At 40.0% G+C, this 20196-nt stretch overlaps 1 protein-coding gene and 1 long non-coding RNA gene across 2 annotated transcripts in view; one reads left to right on the forward strand and one right to left on the reverse strand.

The window, feature by feature from the left end:
- LOC148110133 (uncharacterized) overlaps nt 1–2737 on the forward strand; it is a 172541-nt gene extending 169804 nt beyond the window's left edge. The window contains exon 3 of the long non-coding RNA XR_015724585.1: nt 2173–2737. This is a non-coding gene — a long non-coding RNA (uncharacterized LOC148110133). The remainder of the gene's footprint in view (nt 1–2172) is intronic.
- Nucleotides 1–20196, reverse strand: part of CCDC192 (coiled-coil domain containing 192) — a 193605-nt gene that overhangs the window by 107408 nt on the left and 66001 nt on the right. The window lies entirely within an intron of this gene.

Raw genomic sequence — 20196 nt, forward strand, 5'->3', positions numbered from 1 at the left:
TTTAAACCTCTCTGGCTTTAATACATTTTAGGGTGTGCTGTGGTTCAAAGAAGTGGTTCTTCCACTTTTTTTTATTTATTTGAGAGAGAGAGAGCGCGAGCCTGAGCAGGGGGAGGGGCAATCTCAAGCAGACTCCCCTGGTGAATGCAGAGCATGATGCAGGACTGGATCCCAGGACCCTGAGATCATGACCTGAGCTAAAATCAGGAGTCAGACACTCAACTGACTGAGCTACCCAGGTGCCTGAAACTTTTTGTTTATTTGTTTAATCATGGCCCACTTTAGTGATGGAGGATAGAGGGAAGCTAAAAGTTCTAGTCCATCTACATGGTTCATTCCTCCTTTTAAACTGAAAATAACTCATCAATAACAAGGAAAAAAACAATTTTCAGTGTGAGCTTCTACGTGTGTGCTATAAAACAAAAGCAAAAAAAATGTTTTATCACACTTATTTTGATAGTACGTTGAAACTCACTCATCCGTACAAATTCAGTTAGTACATCTACCCCCAATGTTCATGTTATTAGCCATTTGGTGAACATAGGTTGAGGTGGTAGTGTGTGTTTTATACACATCTTCTTTAGCATTAGTGACATGGATGATTCTTATTTAAACCTTAACATGCACATATTTTAATAACTAGCTACTTGAAAGATATTATAAGCCAAAATACGATTAATGCAAATATTCATTAACAAATGATAACCAAATTATCTTCAACCCAATGATCCTCGATAACCAAAAAATGTTCAGCAAATTAAATTGAAAATGATAAAGCTAAACCAACATTAATTTATAAGCATGAAGTGAAAAAAGCAACAACTGAAAACCAAAAATCAACCACAAGATTAACGAAGTTCTGAGAACAAAGCATCCTGATTGTTTTCATGCCTACTACTAGCTTTCCAGTATTGCCAGCGCTGAAGCAACTGACTACTAATAAAGGACCTCCTTTCTCAAATTCTAATGATGTGCTGAGTTGAGTTTACGAACTTCAAATATTAGTAATCCATTATAACTCACTTTTTATTCAACTAGTGAAAAATCTTCATTCTATGTAAAGGTGAATGCAAATGGAATTGTACTTTTTTGGCAATCAGTGAAGGAAAGGATTTGCATTTGGGGATCATTTGGAAGCCCACCAGAAGGCCTTTCCAGAAGGCCATTCGTTCCTTGGGAAACGGCTATTACCTCTTGTGCTGTGCGTCGAAAGGCTGGTGAACTGCTGAGCACCAGAGACAGGCCTAGTGAAGCATGTCTGGTCATCCTTCAAGGACTGGGATGCTGCTGAGAGATTCCAGTCTTGCATGGACTTTGAACCAGATGGCCTCCAAGTCTCCCGCTGACCCTGGATATCACCTTTTATGACTGATGAGGAGATGATGACACGTGTTTCTGCTCAGAGTTTCAGCTACACATTTTGTTTCAAAGACAATACTCTTTATGTTCCAGAGAGATTTAGCACTAGTATGATTTGCGGGTTTCTGGGCTGTGTCTCCAAACTGTTACTCTGATGCCAATGAGAGTTTTTATATTCGTTGTAATTTGGAAATGAGTTTTAGTAGATAAAACAGAAGTAAGCGCTATTAGAATCCTATTTCAAGTGACTAATAATTTTTAGTCAATCCTCCTCCACAAGGCTTTTTAAGCTAATAATGAAGATACCTTAATTTTTTAGTTTTATAACAGTATCAAAATCTGGTCTAAGAGCAGGATGGCTCTGTTGTGTTCCTGTCAAGATATCCAGATTATCTTTTCTTTTTCTTTTTTTTCTTTGCTTTTTTTTTAGAGAATGCACGTAGAGGTGGGGGTAGAGGCAGAGGGGGAGAGAGACTCTGAAGCAGGATCCACGCTGGGAGCTCGGTCTCATGACCCTGAGAGCATGACCTTAGCTGAAATCAAGAGTTGGATGCTTATCTGACTGAGCCACCCAGGCGCCCCAAGTTATCCAGATTATCTTAAAGAGCACCTCATGTGCTTGAAAAACTACCAAATTTACCCTTTCCATATTAAAACCTTTTCATGAGAACTTTCATTGTTTCTCTTGAAATGAGTAGGTTTGGCTTCAAAGATTTGGCATTAACACAACCTCATTTATCTTAACATGGGTGGTGAAAAAAATAGGCTATTTCGTAAGGACCTCTGTGACTTCCTGAACATTCTCTTTTTCAGGAGAACATGACCCTGAGTGGAGGACAGCATCTCCCATGAGGCAGGAGGAGAGAAGGCAGGTGAGTGATATGGTGAAACCTCATTCTATAGAGCACACAAGGCTTCTGTCTCTATGAATCACAATAGATTTTTTAACACAGACTTTGATTTCATCTTGGTCTATCTAGGATAATGTTGAAATTAAATGGTATCCAAAGTCTAGCAACAGTATCTTTGTCCTTGGGTCTGTGAAATTCCATGAGAAAAGTACTCAGAAAGAGCTGCAAGGATGTGAAGGATTTGGGGAGTTTAGGAAGTATTCAAACAAAACCAGTTTAATTTATATGAACCCCCAGTGAGGAAAGCATTAAGAATGGGAATTTTGAAATAAAAATTTTCCACATTATTTCACAGGTTCTGCTTCCTTACTGAATGTTGGTTATTTGCTTTTATAAATAATATTTCCTCCAGCTGGCACCCTTAAACAGGATCCATTCAGATGAATTTCATGGGGCATTGAGCAATTCCGGTAACTTTCTCAATCAAAACTAAAGGTTATGTTATTCTCCCTCTCCTTTCCTTTTGAGTGGCTACAAAGGAAGTTGTTGATATTATTGTTAATGTTTCAAAGAAAACTATAGTTGCTAGTTATTTTCTTAAGTGAAGCAGAGCTCCCGGCCTTGGAAACATCCTTGAAGAAAGGCTTTTTTAGGTGTTACTACTATTTCTCACAGGGCAAAGGGTGGTAATAGTGGTCTTTAGTTTTCCATTAGTTTGCTGTCATTTCTTTCCTGAGTGTGCTCATGGTTAGCAATCTTGCTCTTGGGTGGAGGTGCACACAGCTAGTGTGACAACCTCGTTGGCCTGGTGTGCTGGAAGGCACAAGGAGTGAGCATTTTGGAAATGCCCATGATTTCCATCAGCAAAGAAAAAATTGGCTTGTTGGCAACTGAGGCTCAAATCAATAATGATTCTTTTGTGTGGGCACAGTTGGAACAGAATGCCTTTCACCAATTTTAATAAAACCTCTGAAACATGATTGTAAAGTGGCATTGGGGAAAATCCTGTGACCTCTTTGGAACATATATGGACTCTCAAGGTGACCCTGGGGGTCAGAGAGAGAATGGAGCTCTGGGGATGGCTCTTTCCAATGAGAGCAAACCTACATGCTCACTGACTGTTTTAGGAGGAAGGACAGACTTCAAGAAAAAAAGTAGAATTTATTGGCTAGCATGAAGCAAAGTTGGACCCAGATAGCCCTGTGGCCTTTAACCCATGTGGGGGAAAGAGGCTAGTTCACTAGTAAAATAACCTTCAGTGTGGGATTGAGAAATTGGGAAAATAAGTAGAGAGAGGAGAAGAATATGTTAGGGAATAGTGAAATGTGCATTTCAATGCTATGGTGACATAATGGAGACTTCTGGATTATCCCAAGGGCATATGGATCAACTTGGCACTCAGTAATAAAAAACAAAGGGACTCTTCCTGACCAAAGACCTGGGCAGATGGTAGGGGAGAGAGGTGTGGTGGCAAACAGCCCAAGGCTTTTCAATATCAACTGTACCCACAGGCTTGAAAAGACTGATGTTACCCATACAAAATGTGGGAGAGACACCTGTATGATCAGATTACCATCTGTACTATTGCAGTCGATAACTACAGAGAACAAGTGTAAACCAATCAAACACCATAACAGATACCTTTAAGGGAGGGCAGGTGTGCCTGGATTTTTCTACGGCCATGCAGAGCTGATAGGCAAAGGATTTTGCTGGTTTGGGGGAACTTCTAGAGGAGCATGGAGGGACACTGGTGCCTTCTGTCTCTGGAAATTTTGCCTTCAGGCCTAGCACCAAGGAAAGCATGCAGCCTATAGCACAGACATGATCTAAGCCTGGAACCGTCTTTCACTGTGCCTCACTGGGCTAAGGGAGTTGGAAGAACTTCTGACTCCGTCCCCAGCAGCCCTTCACACGTGAGGGCCATTGCGTCTGTCATGCTTCAGAACTTTTCCTCTACCGAGACCTTTGCTCTGAAGCCAAGCATGTGGCCTTTGCATGTTCTAGAGCCTCGGGTGGAGTGCCCTTCCCCAAACATTCCCAGAGCTCACCCCCTGCTGTCTCTGCCCTGATGACATCTTACCAAGTGCAGCCTTCTCTTGGCATTCTATATAAAATAAACCTTCTCTCCCAGGATCCCTATCCCCTTTCCAGAAATGTGTTTTTCTCCTTGGCCTTTTCACCATCTGTTACTTTATATATTTACTACTTTATTTGCCCAGCCTATTTCTCGCCCCACTAGAATGTAAGTTCCACGAGGGGAGGGATTCTGTCTGTTCTGTTTACTGTAATAGTCCACCACAGACATCCTATGACTGGGGAATGACTGAATGGGGGCCGTAAGCAAAGCTTTTAACTCTTTCTGACCTCTCTCAATTTACACACACCTGTGGGCTGTTTGGGCCCTAAGGGGGAACAGCAGATGGAAAGGGCTTTTTTTGACAGAGGGTGTAACCTAAACTAATCGATAGACCCAAGCAGCAAAATGAAAGCTCTTCACTCTGAGAAGGACAAGCGGTTGTCAGGGTTTCCTGCTTATCTTTCCAAAGCAGGGTCCTACCACAGCCAGAATGTTGTCTTTGGAGTGGCCATAACAAGTTTCTGGTCCTTAGGAAAAAAGAAACGGGACAAGTGGTTCACATGTGCCCCTGGCACGTGCCAGCCTCCAGTCATGATTGACTTGTCTCTGGATTTTAAGGTCTTTAAATCTTCCTTTTACAGTCCCTTGATTTAAGTTTTTGATACCAAGGCAGCCAATAGAGCTTAGGAAATATTTATAGTTATCTTAAAATTAAGTTTGTAGGAAGATGCATAAATGAGTGTTAGCCCTTCTGTTCCATGTTTCTGAGTATCATCTTGGATCTGAGGGCGTTTATGGCAGTTATGCTCGTGCTTCCGTGGAGGAAACTTATCACCCGTTAGAAAAGATTCTCCAAACATCAGTGGGCTTAAGGACCACCCGAACAGATACTTGATCTCTCATATTCTCTTCTTTGTAACTCTGAATTCCAAATGTCAGAGACGATCGATTTGAGCTGGGTTTGATGACTTACTGCAGGATTCCTGGACAAGCTTAGCGTCAACATTAATAAAATGGAGATAAATCCGTAAAGTCTATGAAAACCTGGTTGCCCAGCTCCACATCAGAGATCTCTTGGGAATTTAGAAGAGATTCATGGGATCCTTAGAAGGATGAGCTCTCCAATCTCTTGTCAACTTTGGATCAGGAAAAGGAGCTAAGATAATTTTTCAGATTTCTTAAAAAAGAGGCTGGTCTTGGGGCACTTGGGTGGCTCAGATGGTTAAGAGTCTGCCTACAGCTCAGGTCATGATCTCGGGGTCCTGGGATTGAGCCCTACGTCAGGCTCTGCACTCAGTGGGGATTCTGTTTGTCCCTCTCCCTCTGCTCCCTCACCCCAGCTTGTGATTTATCTGTCTCTCAAATAAATAAAATCTTTTTTTTTTCTTTTAAAGAGGCTGGTCTTTAAATGGGTGTCTCCACCAGCCCCAGGATGCCCTATATAAGTCACAGCACCTTCTACCATCAGCAAGCACATCATAGCCTCGGTCAGTGAACATTCTGACCATTCAGGCAGCTCATAGAGGCGTGTGAGAGCAAGTTGTTAGCATTTTGGGAAAGTTGGGAGCTGGTTGATGTAACACCATTAGCTTAAGGGGGGAGGGAGTAAACCACTGAAATAGGTTCCTCCAGCATTCCACGGAGCTGATTCTCGAACATTCACCAGCACTCCCCTAGCCCCCAGTATCCCTCAACATGACAATAAGCCCTTTGCCTTCCTGGGTCTTTGTGTGCACGCGCACGCATGTGTGTGTGTGTACACACTTTGAGATAGTTTGTAAAAACAAAAAAGGATAAAAGTATCTCAGAAAATGGAGATGAAAGTCGCCTGACCAAGTTCAAGCACCTTATAGACAATGGGCTATTCATTCGGTCTGAGGAGCTGGAGCCTAACCGTCCTTCCGCATATTCTAAGTATGACACCAGTGACTTTCCAGTCTTAGACCAGCTGTTGAATCTCCTCATAAATTGTGGGGATCCAAGCAGAGAGTAAACTTCTTTGTGAAAACGTATCGGAAGCCATGAGCCATATACAATATATACATTTTATGAATGTTTCTAAAAAAGAAACAGCCATCAGGCCTGGCTCCCGTGCTTTCACTGTGGTATTAAATGTTTGCCAAGATGTAAGCTTCCTCCTCCTCAGATCTTTAAAGTCGCATTATAGTAGTGACACCCAGCTTCAATAAAAGAGAATATATATGATCATATCAATGACTCCACCACATGAGATAAAGGCAATCTCCCTAGAACTTCAAATAGTCCTCTGGAAATAACATGTGAATTGTTTACCCTACCTGAGAACCACCTCTATTTGCATAGCAATCAGTCTGGAAAGATAGTAAGAGTACAGGGCTGGGACCCTAAAGAAGGGACTGTTGACATAATTAGGTGGTAGCTCTCCAACTCCCGAAGTTCTTTTAGCGATAAGAAGGAAAGGGACACCTCTTGATCTATAAGGAAATCCTTTTCAGTCTGTTTCCTAGCGATTGCCTAGTTTATACCCTTCCTGCTGTTCAGGGGTTACTTAATTTAGGGACAGTAGAGGATCTTCACCTGGCACCAGGGGCTCAAACACTTCTGGAAAAGAGGCTCTACAATTGAGATGAGTAGATATGCATTCATCGTTTTAGAAAATAAATCACTCCAGGATGCATTGCAACAGCTAATCACTTCCCTGGGAAAGCCGAGCACTGCTAGATTTTCTTCTTCTATGGTCAGTCCATAATCCAGAGTACTAGGATATTACTGCCTTTCCTCAAATGCAGGAAAATAAGAAGATGCCATGTCCTGAAAGTCCCAGCACTGCCAACTCAGGTTGGTTTCTGAGGAAACTTCCAATGGCTGAAACCAGCTACAAAATGTATGACATGTCTGTTGTACTTCTTGAGTTAGTCCTTTCCTCAAGGTAACATTTGGGCTCTTTCCTCTCCTTGCCTTTGCACAGGCTGCTCGCTCTGCTTAGATCTCTCTCGTGCTCACCTCCATCTTCACTTGGCCAATTGCTCCCCATATTTTAGTGCTCGGCTCAGTTGTCACCCCATGTCTGAAGGCTCCTCTGAGCAATCCTCATCTCCAGCCTGGGGTAGAGGAGGTTCCTCTGAGTTCTAATAGTACTTTTTGGTTATTGCCATCACATCATAGGGCATAACATGCAATATAACCTATGTATGGTTAATCTCTGTCTTATAACAGTGGTTCTAAATTTTGGTTGCGTGTTAGGATGATCTCAGTACATAACTCTGTATGCTATGCTGTGCTCACCACAAGCGTAGCTACCGTCTCTTACCATACAACACTATTACCGTATCATTGACTATATTCCTTATGATGTGCCTTTTATTCCCAGGACATTCATTCCATAACCAAAGGCCTGTATCTTGCACTCTCTTTCAGCCATTTTGCGCATCCCCCACTCCCCTTCCCTCTGGCAACTAACAGTTTGTTCTGTGTTTATGGGTCTGATTCTGCTTTTTGTTTGTTTATTCATTTGTTTGGTTTTTTAGATTTCACCTGTGAGTAGAATTATATAGTATTTGTCTCTCTCGCTCTGACTTATTTCACTTAGCATAATACCCATCTGGCCAGGTTGTCTCAAATGGCACGATCTCATCTTTTCTTATAGCTGTGTAATATCCCTTTGTGTGTGTGTGTGTGTGCACATGACACATATATATTAGTGGACACTTAGTTTGCTTCTATATCTTAGCTATTATAAATAATGCTGCAGTAAACATTGGCATGTATATATCTTTTTGAATTACTGTTTTTGTTTTCTTTGAGTAAATACCCAATAGCAAAATTACTGGATCATAAGGTAGTTCTATTTTTATTTTTTTAGAAACCTCCGTACTGTTTTCCACAGTGGCTATACCAATTTACATTCCCACCAACAGTGTACAAGTATTCCTTTTCCTCTACATTTTCCTCAACGCTTGCTATTTCTTGTCTTTTTGATTTTAGCCATTCTGACAGGAGTAAGGTGTATCTCATTGTGGTTTTGATTTTTTTTTCCCTGATGATTAGCAACATTATCTTTTCATGTGTCTGCTGGCCATCTGTATATCTTCTTTGGAAAAATGCCTGTTCAAGACTTCTACCCATTTTTTAATCGAGGTGTTTATTTTATTTTATTTTTGTTGTTGTTAAGTTGTATAAATTCTTTATATATTTTGGATACTAACCCCTTGTAGGATATATCATTTGCAAATACCTTGTCCATTCAGTAGGTTGCCTTTTTGTTTTATGGGTGGTTTCCTGCACTGTATGAAAACTTTTTTTGTTTGTTTGATGTGGTGCCGATAGTTTATTTTTGCTTTAGTTTCCCTTACCTTAGGAGACATATCTAGAAAAATGTTGCTATGGCTGATGCCAGAGAATTTACTGCCTGTGTTCTCTTCTAGGATTTTTATGGATTCCAGGTCTCACATTTAGGTCTTTAATCCATTTTAAGTTTATTTTTGTGTATGATGTTAGAAGGTGGTCCAGTTTTATTCTTTTACATGTAGCTCTCCAGTTTTCCCAGCACAGTTTATTGAAGAGACTGTCATTTCCTCAGGGTATATTCTTGGCTCCTTTGTCATAAAGCATAGTATTTTCAAAGCTCTTCTATCTTGTAGCATGAATCAGTACCTCATCTCTTCTTATAGCTGTTACCAAACTGGTAACTGCTAAGTTAGTAGAAATAAGTGATAATATCACACTGTTGTCTTTGTTGGACAAATTAAATCTAGGCAAAGCGAAGGATAAGATTTAAACAAACAAATATCAAGGAGTAAATCAATCAGTATTTTCCCAGGGTACAGTTGAATTTGCCTCAATTTCTTTTTGTCTCAGAACCAAGAGTTTACCTGGCTAGGGCTGCCCAAGGAACCAGATTCTGTGTTTGACAGGTGTAGTGCAAATACGCCCTTCTTTTTGCCTTCCAAGCATTTTGAATGCTTTTCCTAAGAGTAAAGGTTTCCCAATGTTATGATTCTCACCTCAAGGTAGAGATCTAAACTTCACTTGCCATCTCCCTTGCATCCTCAGCTCAGGCTTGAGACCTCCTCTTCGCCAGCCAGAAGCAATCCATGCCCGAATCCCTGTCAGAACAGTTTCAGATGCACTCCACTCACGGCAGCAATACCCTGTACAGGGAGAGGTTCTAGGGGAAGCTTCCAGGGCTGGCATCAGAGGTACTAGTTGGGGTGATGCAGTGGTGGGCTGTTCCACTGGGGCAGTTTTGTCATCCAACTGGAGCATCATCCCCAGTTTCAGCTTCCAAGTCTGGTCCTCTGGAGAGGCCCTCCTGGAGAGTCTGGGAGTTACACATGATATCCAGTTAAATCTTTTTCTGCTTGATTTGGTTAGAATGTATTTCGGTTAAACAAGAATAGGATTGCTATCACAGGACTCTACCTTAGAAATCCTGTTGGTGCTGAACTCTTAGGGAGAAGCTTGCCCCAAATTCACTAATTAGCTTTAGGGCCATGCCCAGTCTCTTTTTCAGAAAAGCCCTTGTTTGCATGGCTCAATTTGACAAATTCTCTCTGTCACTCAGAGTTTAAAAAGTTTCACAGGTTCAGTTTGAATGACTGTGATTGCAACATTTGACACTAATAAAATATTATTCCCCACAACAGTATGTTGATTTCTCTGCAGAACACTAATTCGGAATCCTGATCTTTTTACTGAGTCTATCACGTGTGTAAGTTCAGGCAGCCTTATTTCTTAATCACCCTCCCTGCCCCACTATTTTTCTCAAACACATATGAGTGTACCACAATGGCTTTGAAATACATTTTCTGATAGCTATATCTGAGCATCAGTGGTGGATGGAAAGTTTTGACAAAAAACATAAATCTATGATTTTTGAACTTTGTATGGACATGTTGTATAGTTAATAACATCTGATAAGAATATATCCAACCACTGATTTTGAAAATATCCCTTCTTACACTTTTCTATATGAAGACACTCCCCAGACTTGTGGGCAATCTAGAAGGCCTGCAGAAACATTGTTTTTGTGATGCTAAAGGTAACTTCCATGCAAGAACCTGTCAGTGTGTGGAAATTATGTCAAAGTTGATTCTCTCTCCACCCCCACTCCATCCTCAAATGGACTATTGCACAGATCCAGCTTTAGGACACCAGGTTTTGAGTTTCTGAGAGCACTCTGAAATGAAATCCGGGAGGAGAAAAGTAGCATTTCAGTTGATGTTCTGACATTTCTCCTTCATCTACCTGAGGTTTATTTTGCTTTGGCAGATGGGAGTCTACAGAAAATATCACAAGTATCAATGGACCCTCCCTAAAATATATAGAAGCTGATGATACAGTAGCTCCCAAGACACATGGTATATGCATGTACCATATGGACCTAAGAATATACCTGTGAACATACCATTCTAGATCAAGAAACACTAGCCTGAAGTCTTAGTACCATACATTTTTAAGGTGACATGTGGCCATTACAAAAAGAGAGAGACCCTGCCATCGTAATATTTATTCATAAGGGCTGTAGAAAATTGTATTTCTAGCCTAAAAATTTTCGCAGAACATATGGTCTCAAACGTAAAAAATAAACAAATAAAAACCCATCCATGAAAATGAATCGAAATTAAAGTATCCTAAGAACAAGAATTTGCCATACGTAGAGAAGATTTTTGAATACAACTCTTTATTCTTAACAATGTTTAAGATAATACAGATATATAAGACATGAATGGGAGACCAGTGGGAGCCAAGTAGCATATGATTTCATTGGCATGAGTTCCCAGAGGCGTCAGACTTGAAACTGAAGAGCAAGAGAACAATTTGCTAGGAAATCATTCTGAAGTCTAAGTTCTCATCGTAAGATCCATGGCCAAATGGCAAATTAATACTCTAGGCAGCACACTTTGGGAGAAATCAGAAACCATCTTACGAGTCTCTCTCCAACTCAACTTTGAACTTTCCCAAACTATACATCTATGAGTATTTAACATGCTAACTAGCATGTTTCATGCTAGAATCCACCCCAATCCTAGGTTTCCATCCAGTGTAACTTTTATCTACAACAATGGCCGAGCACTACAGCCTTTTAAAGGGTTACTGTGACAGAGCTCTTTAATTACTCTGGTTACCTCATGAGCTCTGTCTCCGGGGATGAGTGTGTTTCAGGTGTGGAATAGTGTTGAGGGGGAAACATTCCCATGAGCTCAAACTGGACATAACTTGTTTTTAATGCTTAATGTAAACATCTAACTAAATTCTCATTAGCAATTCCACAAAATAGCATAATGCCTCCTATTCTCATTTCCGCCTATTCCCTCCTCTGAGCTTCCAGTCTGACTGTCTGCATTGTTCCAGCTCCCACTCGCACCCTGGTGCACTATGCATTTTCCCCTACACCGGCAGCAGCCTCTCTGTTTGACCGACAAGCCTCCTCCTCCTGCTCTTTTGAATCCTTCCTCTTAACCATTTCTTCCATGAGGACAGACAGTGACAATTCACAACCACGGCTCCCTATACCCATTAAGCCTGAAGGATAAGAGACTGTCTTGTTAGTATCAGCAGAAAGAATCGAAGAATGAACACTTAATAACTATTTCTTTTGGGTTTGTTTTCCATAACCTCTTCCTGGAATCTTGTGACTTACTGCGTGCTCTCTATGAGAAGCTCAAATCCTCCTTATTTCCTGCAGCATCATATTGCCGTAACTTATTAATGGAAAAAATTTAAAAGGTGTGGAGTTATTATTTTTGGTTTTATTTTTGAGATGACTCATACCTAAACCATTTGTCAACTCTGTGACCTGATTGTCCTTCTCTGAGAAATCACACCCATTTAGATGAGTTTGTCTAAATCATTTATTTGTATGATTGCTGATTATTATTACAGGTTCTAAGGCTATAACAATACCTTTTCATTTATAAAAGCTCAAGAGAACTATCCAGGACCTTCTCTTTCCCTGCAGCCTCCTGATGGGGTTTATGTCAGCTCTCAATAAGTGGCACTTACAACAAAGGGAAACGATTGGGCAAAAGACAGAATTATTTATATTTGAAACACTACAAATGATAAACACCTGCACATAAGCAGTTACTTAAATTACCATTTAAAATTAGAAACAACTTCCTTTTTTTATTTTTCAAAGCAGGAGATTGACATCAGTAGTTTCTAGGAAACTGCATTAAAACTTACTTTTAAAAAGTAAATTCTTGACAATTCTGAGGTTTCTCATTCAACTCAGTTGAGGGTGCTTCTGTTCTAGGGGAATTCCTGGCAGTTTTTGAGAAAGGGAAGGCTAAACAAAATAAGGACAGAATAAAACAGGGCCGATTTAAGTCCTGTCTTAGGCACTGAAGTCAGGAAAGTGAAGAACAACATCAAAAAGATCTCATAGAAAGTTGTATGCCCACTGACCCTCCTCTGCCCTCCACTGGCTCTCCCACTAAAGACACATTTGTTTCCAGAAATGTGCATCCAAAAACGAACGTCAAAAAAACTTTGGCTAAACCAGCTGCATTTCATTTGTACTACACAGGGGGAATATGCGTCATCAGAACTCCCAGCTGGGATCTTTTCTTTAGGGGTCAAGCAAGAATTGGACAGAATCAGGTAGGATGACATTCCCCAGACGGCTGAGAAAGTAAAGGTTACGAAGGTAAAAGTAGAGGGGCAGGAGTATGGTCAGAATCGCCTCTGAGCATCAAAGATGATCTATTCCAGTTGCAAAACATCTCAGCAGTAGTTTTCCATTTCCTGTGGCATTGACATCTGCCTAACACAATCACTATGTTCTTGCTCAAGTGAAGGTGAGCAGAAACACCCGTATTAGTTTCTCTGGGCTTCCTCTGGCAGGTGCAGATGGTCTCCTACATGCTCTCCTCATGCACAGAATAAGTCCTTATAAGAATAAGTTCTTATAAACATTTACACTTCTTTTGGTTCAACAGGGACATATATTGTGAATACAATGAAGTACTTGAGAGTCAAACTCAATAAAATGGAGTCTGGTACTGAAAAATATATGCTTTTCAACTGTCAGGTAAACATCAAAGAATATGTAGCTAATGATGATCAGGATAAAGCAACAAGAACGGCATTAATTAACGTCAACATTAATGAGAGTGGGCTATGTCCTAGGCACAGTTCTAAGCCCTTTACCTTTGTCAACTCATTTTGTCCTCTCAATAACCCTATTAAGGTGGGTTTTATATTGATCCCATTTTACAGTCAGGATGCTGAATTTTCTCATCAAGAATGCCATTAAAACTTAGCACAGAAGAAGCCATAGGAATGTTTGCTGTTTTGTTTTGTTTTGGTGGTGGTGGTATTATTTTTGTTGTGTTTTATTAGTTAGCAAGCACTTATGTAAAATTTACAGCATGGCAGGTACTGATCTAAGAACTTTCTAAGTATGACACTAGCTCATTTAATCTTGATGACAGTCCCATGAGCTCGATCCATTCATTATAACCATTTTGAAATGGTGGGCATTGAGCCTCAGAGAGATAAAGCAACCTACCCAGTCACATGACTGGTAAGCTAGAAGAGTGGTGCCCTAATCCAGGGTAGTCTGTTTTGAATGTGCAGTGGAAATAAGGTCTCATACAAGCAGGTGATGCTTATGCATTTCTTGAATATTTAGCCAATATGTCCAGTTTATTGGGGCGGGGGGTGTGGGTCATGTGAAGGAGAGGTTGAGGAGGGAAAGATAGACGCTTATCCTGTCTTTCTCTCTCTCTTCTTCTCAGACCTTGCCAAAAACTCTATTATAACCTCATGATTGATGTGAGAGCTCATGTGTTCTCTTATGGATGTCACTGCCCAGTATACCTAGTAATGATGATAGACTAATCCCTGAGGATTAGAAACTGAGATATGAGTGAATAGTCAAAATCAATTTCAATGCCAAAAGCTAAAGTTAACAGGTCAGATTTTAGTTTAATCAATAATCATCATACTTTTTCACATTGAGCAAGAAAATAAACTAAAAACATACTACATTTCTACTCAACTATCTAAGCATACATTTTCACATAACTCTTTAGATAGTCTAAGTTTCAAATAAATCCAACCTGGAAACAACAATCTCATAAAGAGGAATTGCCCCTATGCCAACACCGACACCACCATTGATTCCCATGCAAGGAAAGAAAATTAACATTCATTGATGAAGTTTTGAGTATCTGGAAATCCTGTGGTTGAGAGGCCGTCCTGGTCTCATTAATGAAAGAACCTAAAAATATCTCAAGTAGAGAAGGAGTGGAATCTGGTGCTTTGAGAAGGAAAAGAAAGTAAACAAACCTGAGAGGAGGAAGTTGATTCATCCAAAAAAAGAGGGTGAGGTATTGGGGGTTCTTCAGATGGGCAGGGAGCATACTCCACTTCTACCTAATTCGTTTGGATAATAAGACCGCAAATAGGCAGGTGTGCCAAGGGAGGCTCGGCCCTGACTGCTATATATAGGCCAGGAGTTCCCACAAACCTTCTATTAAAACTTAGCACTTAACCAAAAGAGCCAAAGGTCTTTGTATGGGCCAATAGGCATGGGCACAGAACAGAAAAATGGCATCCATAATGAATATACTGCCCCCCTCCCCAACTTTTGGCTAGTAAAATCCCTGGGGTACCTGTGCAAACCTCAGGGAGGAGAGAGGACCATTGTTCCTACCAATAACTGAGACCGAATTTCTGGCTAACAATGACAGTAGGGGCCTGAGTCAGATTTGATTTTATTTAAGAAAAGGTATTATGTTTTGTACATTGACTCTCAGGAAGTTAGACATGGAGGCAAATTGTACATTCGTTCTCATACCTTTTGATTGTCTGATGTTTACCTGTTTTAGTAATAGTTTTACCTGGTTTAGTAGTAGTAGTAGTAATAACAGTAATAAACCAATTTCTGATGTCCTTTACTCTTGGGTGAAATTGTAAATACTTACAAATCCAGGAGCTTAAACACGGGTTTGGCAGAATCTGATATCTGCCCACCAAAATCCATGCTTCCCTCTTCTTCCCGGGTGTACAGCCAGAATACCCTTCCCAGCATTCCCTGAAATTACTGTGGCCTCACAACTAAGTTCTAGCCAATGAACGTGAGCAGAAGTTAGGTGCAACATTTGCAGATAGGTAGTCCCCCCCCCCCAATTATGGGTGGTTTGCTTTTCACAGTTTTAATCACCCAAGGGCAACCATGACCTAAAAGCCGCTGATCTTGCTTTCATCGTACTGTCAGAAGGTCAGAGTAGCCTAATGTTACATCGCAATGCCTATGTCAGTTACCTCACTTCATCTCATCACAGAGGCATTTTATCAGCTCACATCATCACAAGAAGAGGGAATACAGTAAAATAAGATATTTTCTGAGAGAGAGAGAGAGAGTGTCCATATTTATATAACTTTTATTACAGTATATTGTGTGTGTTCTATCTTATTAGTTATTGTTTATCTCTTACTGTACTTAATTTTAAATTAAACTTCATTATAGGTATGTATGTATCGGAAAAATGTGGTATATATAGAGTTCAGTACTATCTGTGGTTTCAGGCATCCACTGGAGGGTGTTTAAACATATCCCCCGTGGGATGAGGTGGTGCATAGGGACTACTCTATAGACCATTATAAGCTTCCCAAGCACACACCTCCACGATCTCTTCTAGTCCGACCCTCTAGAAAAGGGATGATTCCAAATCATCATAGTGGAAATCTACCTTCGAGGATGTCAGAGGCTTCATTAGTCTTTATCACTAAATGACCCTGAATAACAATGAACGAGCAGAACCTCTGCACCGAGAGTACTCACAATACTTGAGGAGGCAAGAAATTTCTGTTGTGCTAAGCCACTGAAATTCTGGGGTCTGTTTGTTACAACAGCTAGCATTATTCTAACTCATGAAATTAGAGTGCCTGGAACAACTGTAAAAACAAACTAACTCCTTCTCACCTACAATCACCACACAATCATGTCCTCTGTAAAGAACTTCTCTCAAATTGTAGAAAAGATGTAAGAAAATGGTAGTTTAAATTTAAAATGCAGTGTAAAGTTCATATTTAGGTTACCTATAAATGTGTTTTGTTTGCTACACAAAACATTCTATTTTACTTTAGTTAGTTGCCAACATTTATAAGTGGGGAAATTTCACACAAAAATCTGGATTTTTATCTTCTGAAGAACTTGATAGTCTGGCCAAGCTGGGTTTTACTCTCCCTTTTATGTAAAATATGCACCCTCCAGACCATATGACTTATACTGGCCATCTTCTCTCTTATGTATTACTTACTTGGGCTTTGAAGGCAGTTGAATGTTACTGTTGGATTATCATAAATAGCTGGGATTAAAAAAATATGCAATACCAACTAGACTATAATTACAGTGAGGAGAGATTAACTATTTACATGCTATGTCCTTGGCTTCTTTTGATGGGAATTATGGAAATAGTCATATAAAATCTATAACTACATTTGTTGGCCTGATATTACTGACAGTTTTTGCCCTCTGACTATATATGTAATATTCTCTATATAAAATCCAACATAAAGTCTCATTTCAGAATACTCACTAGAAAATAATTAGTAACATCCCCCCCCAGTACGGTAAGAACTACTCATCTATCATTTTCTCCATTTGCCTTTGGTTGTTAAGAGCATCATAGCTATATTTCTGTTTTGAATATTCTGTATGGGAAGTTATGATTTAAACATGCATATTCCATTTTTCTCCTTTTATTGCTATTTTATTTTAATATATATTCTCATTTATAGTTATTTATGTACTTTAAAAATTCATCTATTTCATACATACATTTCTTGTAGGCTATCTCAAATTCTTTGCAAAGTTAAATAGAGTATAAATAAATAAGTATGGCTAAATTAAACATTTTAGTTAATGTTTAATAACAGTATAAAATTATATCAGGAGAACATAAAGTTTAATATTCATAAAATACCAGGCCATATCTGTTTGAGATACAATATTTTTTTTTGCTTTTGTTTCTTCCCTTTTGAAACTAGGGTAAAATTATTAATAAGTAATTTCTTGGTATCTTTTCTAGATGATTTGCTATCAACCAGAGGGGCATACTTAATTTGTTTTTTAAAATTCACATTAAATAGCAACTATCGTATACAAATAGATAGATTCTTGCATTTACTCGGTCATTCATTCAACAAGGCATTTATTGAACGCTTCCTTTGCATTAAGAACTATATGAGACTAAAGCCAAGTCTCAGAACTAGGGAACTCAACTAATGGAGTAGAATGAAACCTAAAGGAAAGAGCCATAGAATATGCACTAGAGGGAGGGACAGTTTCTGCTTGAGGAGTTAAGAGAGGCTTGTCAATGAGGGAGATGTGCTCCAGGTTTTGAAAGGCAAGCTGTGGGTGAAGCAGAGGGAAGAGTCCACCTTGGGAAGGAATGGAGGCCAGAACCTAGGGGAATCTTTAGTGAATCCTAGATCCTCAAAGCAGTGCCATTGCTGAGTGTCAACTGTCAGTAGAAGGCAGAGGACAAGGTCAGGAGATGAGTGTGTCAAAGGAAAAGTAGTAGAGATCTGGTCAAGGTCCTTGCCTGACACGATAGCTATTTACATTGAATCTGTAGTCAATGGAACCAACTCTGGAATCAGTCTGATTACTTCCCTTATGATTCACTGATTTAATCTGGTAATTCCGCATTTCAGAAAAAAATTAGTATAGCTTGAAAAGGTAAGTATATTAAGTTAGAGGCCACAAAAATAAACTTGAAAGATATGGTTAAAGGAATTTAAAGGCAGGAAAGTAAGATGGGGCAAGTGCGAAGTTTGGTTCACACGGTTCATTTTCTGACATCCTACCTAAATACTTGTTAGAGGTGAGGCACAAAGAACTTGACTCTCGACTTTCTGGTAGTCAAAATAACCCTTTATAGATACAGGATCCATGGAGTAAAAGCAAGCCCTGTGCTTAGTGGAGGTACCCATATTTGTGGGGCAGAAGGCATACTCTCTGATATAAAAATAAATTTTCTCAATAATAATCGGACAGCAAGCAGTAATGAGCTTTATAGGACAGGTTTGTTTGTTTGTTTTTAAGGTTTTAGCTATTTATTTGAGAGAGACAGAGAACACAAGCAGGGGAAGGGGCAGAGGGAGAGGGACAAGCAGACTCCCCAATGAGGGCAGAGCCGGATGCAGGCCTGATCCCAGGACTCTGAGATCACAACCTGAGCCAAAGCCAGATGCCTAACTGACTGGGCCACCCAGGTGCCTTCAGGACAGCTTTCTTGTAAAGTCTTCCCAAACTAAGTCATTAGCGTCATGCCAAACCACTTCTCCCACATTCAATGAAAGCAATTCTCAAACAATTTGATGCAGTCTAGGAATTGACTCTTTGCTGACCTCACTTAATCATGGAAGGATTTTAGGGTGTCTCTCTAAAAGAAAACATGGACATTTTTTCAAGCACTCCTCTGTGATATGCTTTCTCTCATCCAAGCTTTTTAAAGCTAAGTATTGAGTGACACTCCTGGTTAGACCCTGGAGTGCAGAGAAGCCCGGAGCTTTCTGGTAGAAATGGCCAACTAAGCTAGGGCTAGAACCGGTATACTCTTGGAAATTGTGGGGCCTGAAATGACACTTCTTGAATTCAACCTCCATTCATCCACTCACCCACTGTCTGACTGACATTCGACACCTGCTTATTGAGAATTGACCGTGGGGCCGACACCAGGAATTAGATGCAGGCTTTACCCTCAGGAAACTTATAATGCAGAGAAACAGAAAAATTACAAGGAGATAGTTCTACCAAACACTTAAAAAGACATTCACCAGGGGAAGAAATGAGCTGAGGAAGTGCTGACAGGACACAACAAGATTCTTCTCAGGAAGTAATTTTGTCTTTAACTTCCTACTACGCCCCATAAAATAAACTGGCCGCTAAAATGAGGTACTTTATTCTATAAGGTTATTAACCACAGTCCCATAAAAATGGCGGAACAGTTTTACTGAAACAGTTCACTTTGGAATAACTGTTAATACATTTTTCGAACCTTTATATGTGTTGGGCACTCTGCTAACTATTTCACACATATCACCCTACTTCACCTCTAAAACACCCTGTGAGGCTAAGTAATGCCTCTTCACAGATAAGAGGAACAGAACTTTAGGAACTTCTGTCAAGTCCTTCCAGCCCAGTGACTATCTCTCCGTTACTACTCTCTCTCTGGGAAGAATCAGATAGTGGGGTCTTTTTAAGTGCCCTCATGAACGGTATCAATACCTTATCTTTCTTTTCTCTGTAATGGAAAGATATCATTCTAACTCATCTTAAAGTGTTTTGAATTCTTAAGAAAAAAAATAATGAAAATATGATATGTGCTAGATTCTCTTAGCAATAGTATAGGATGAGTTCTGTGTGAGCATCAATGGCTAGATTAATGCAGCTCAGAATCAAAGGGAGAAGATGCTTTGTATAATCCTGCATTACTCCCATCTGATTTTTTGACAAGTAGATGGAGATTGTAGCAATGACCTGTATCGGAATGTATGGGCCTCTAAAATTAGCGTATTCCTTTGATAAAATGTTGGTGTGAGAAATACATGCTTATCAAGTAAGGCACAAAAGTAAGTGTTTGAAGAAATGCATAGGTAGTTAATAGGTATTTACAAAAAAAAAAAAAAAAGTCAGGATTATACTCTGTGCCCAATTGTGGCTAGACAAAGATCCAGCACATGTGATGTTTCTAAAAAGCTGGGGTGGCAGGAATTGTCTTTGGGTGCTTATTCAGCTTAAATTTAGTCACCATCTACAGAACATGAAGAAATAGCACTCAGATCTCATTGAGGGGAAAACGAGCCTCCTGGACGCCAGCCAGAGTCTGGGCTTGCAAGATGTGACCAGACTCATGCCTTAGGTCTCTGTACCTCCATCTGCCCTCCCTAGGAGATCCAGCACCTGAGATT

The sequence above is a fragment of the Ursus americanus genome, chromosome 5, assembly GCF_024610735.1.
Source record: "Ursus americanus isolate L20-20 chromosome 5, mUrsAme1.1.p, whole genome shotgun sequence".
Classification (NCBI taxonomy): domain Eukaryota; kingdom Metazoa; phylum Chordata; class Mammalia; order Carnivora; family Ursidae; genus Ursus; species Ursus americanus.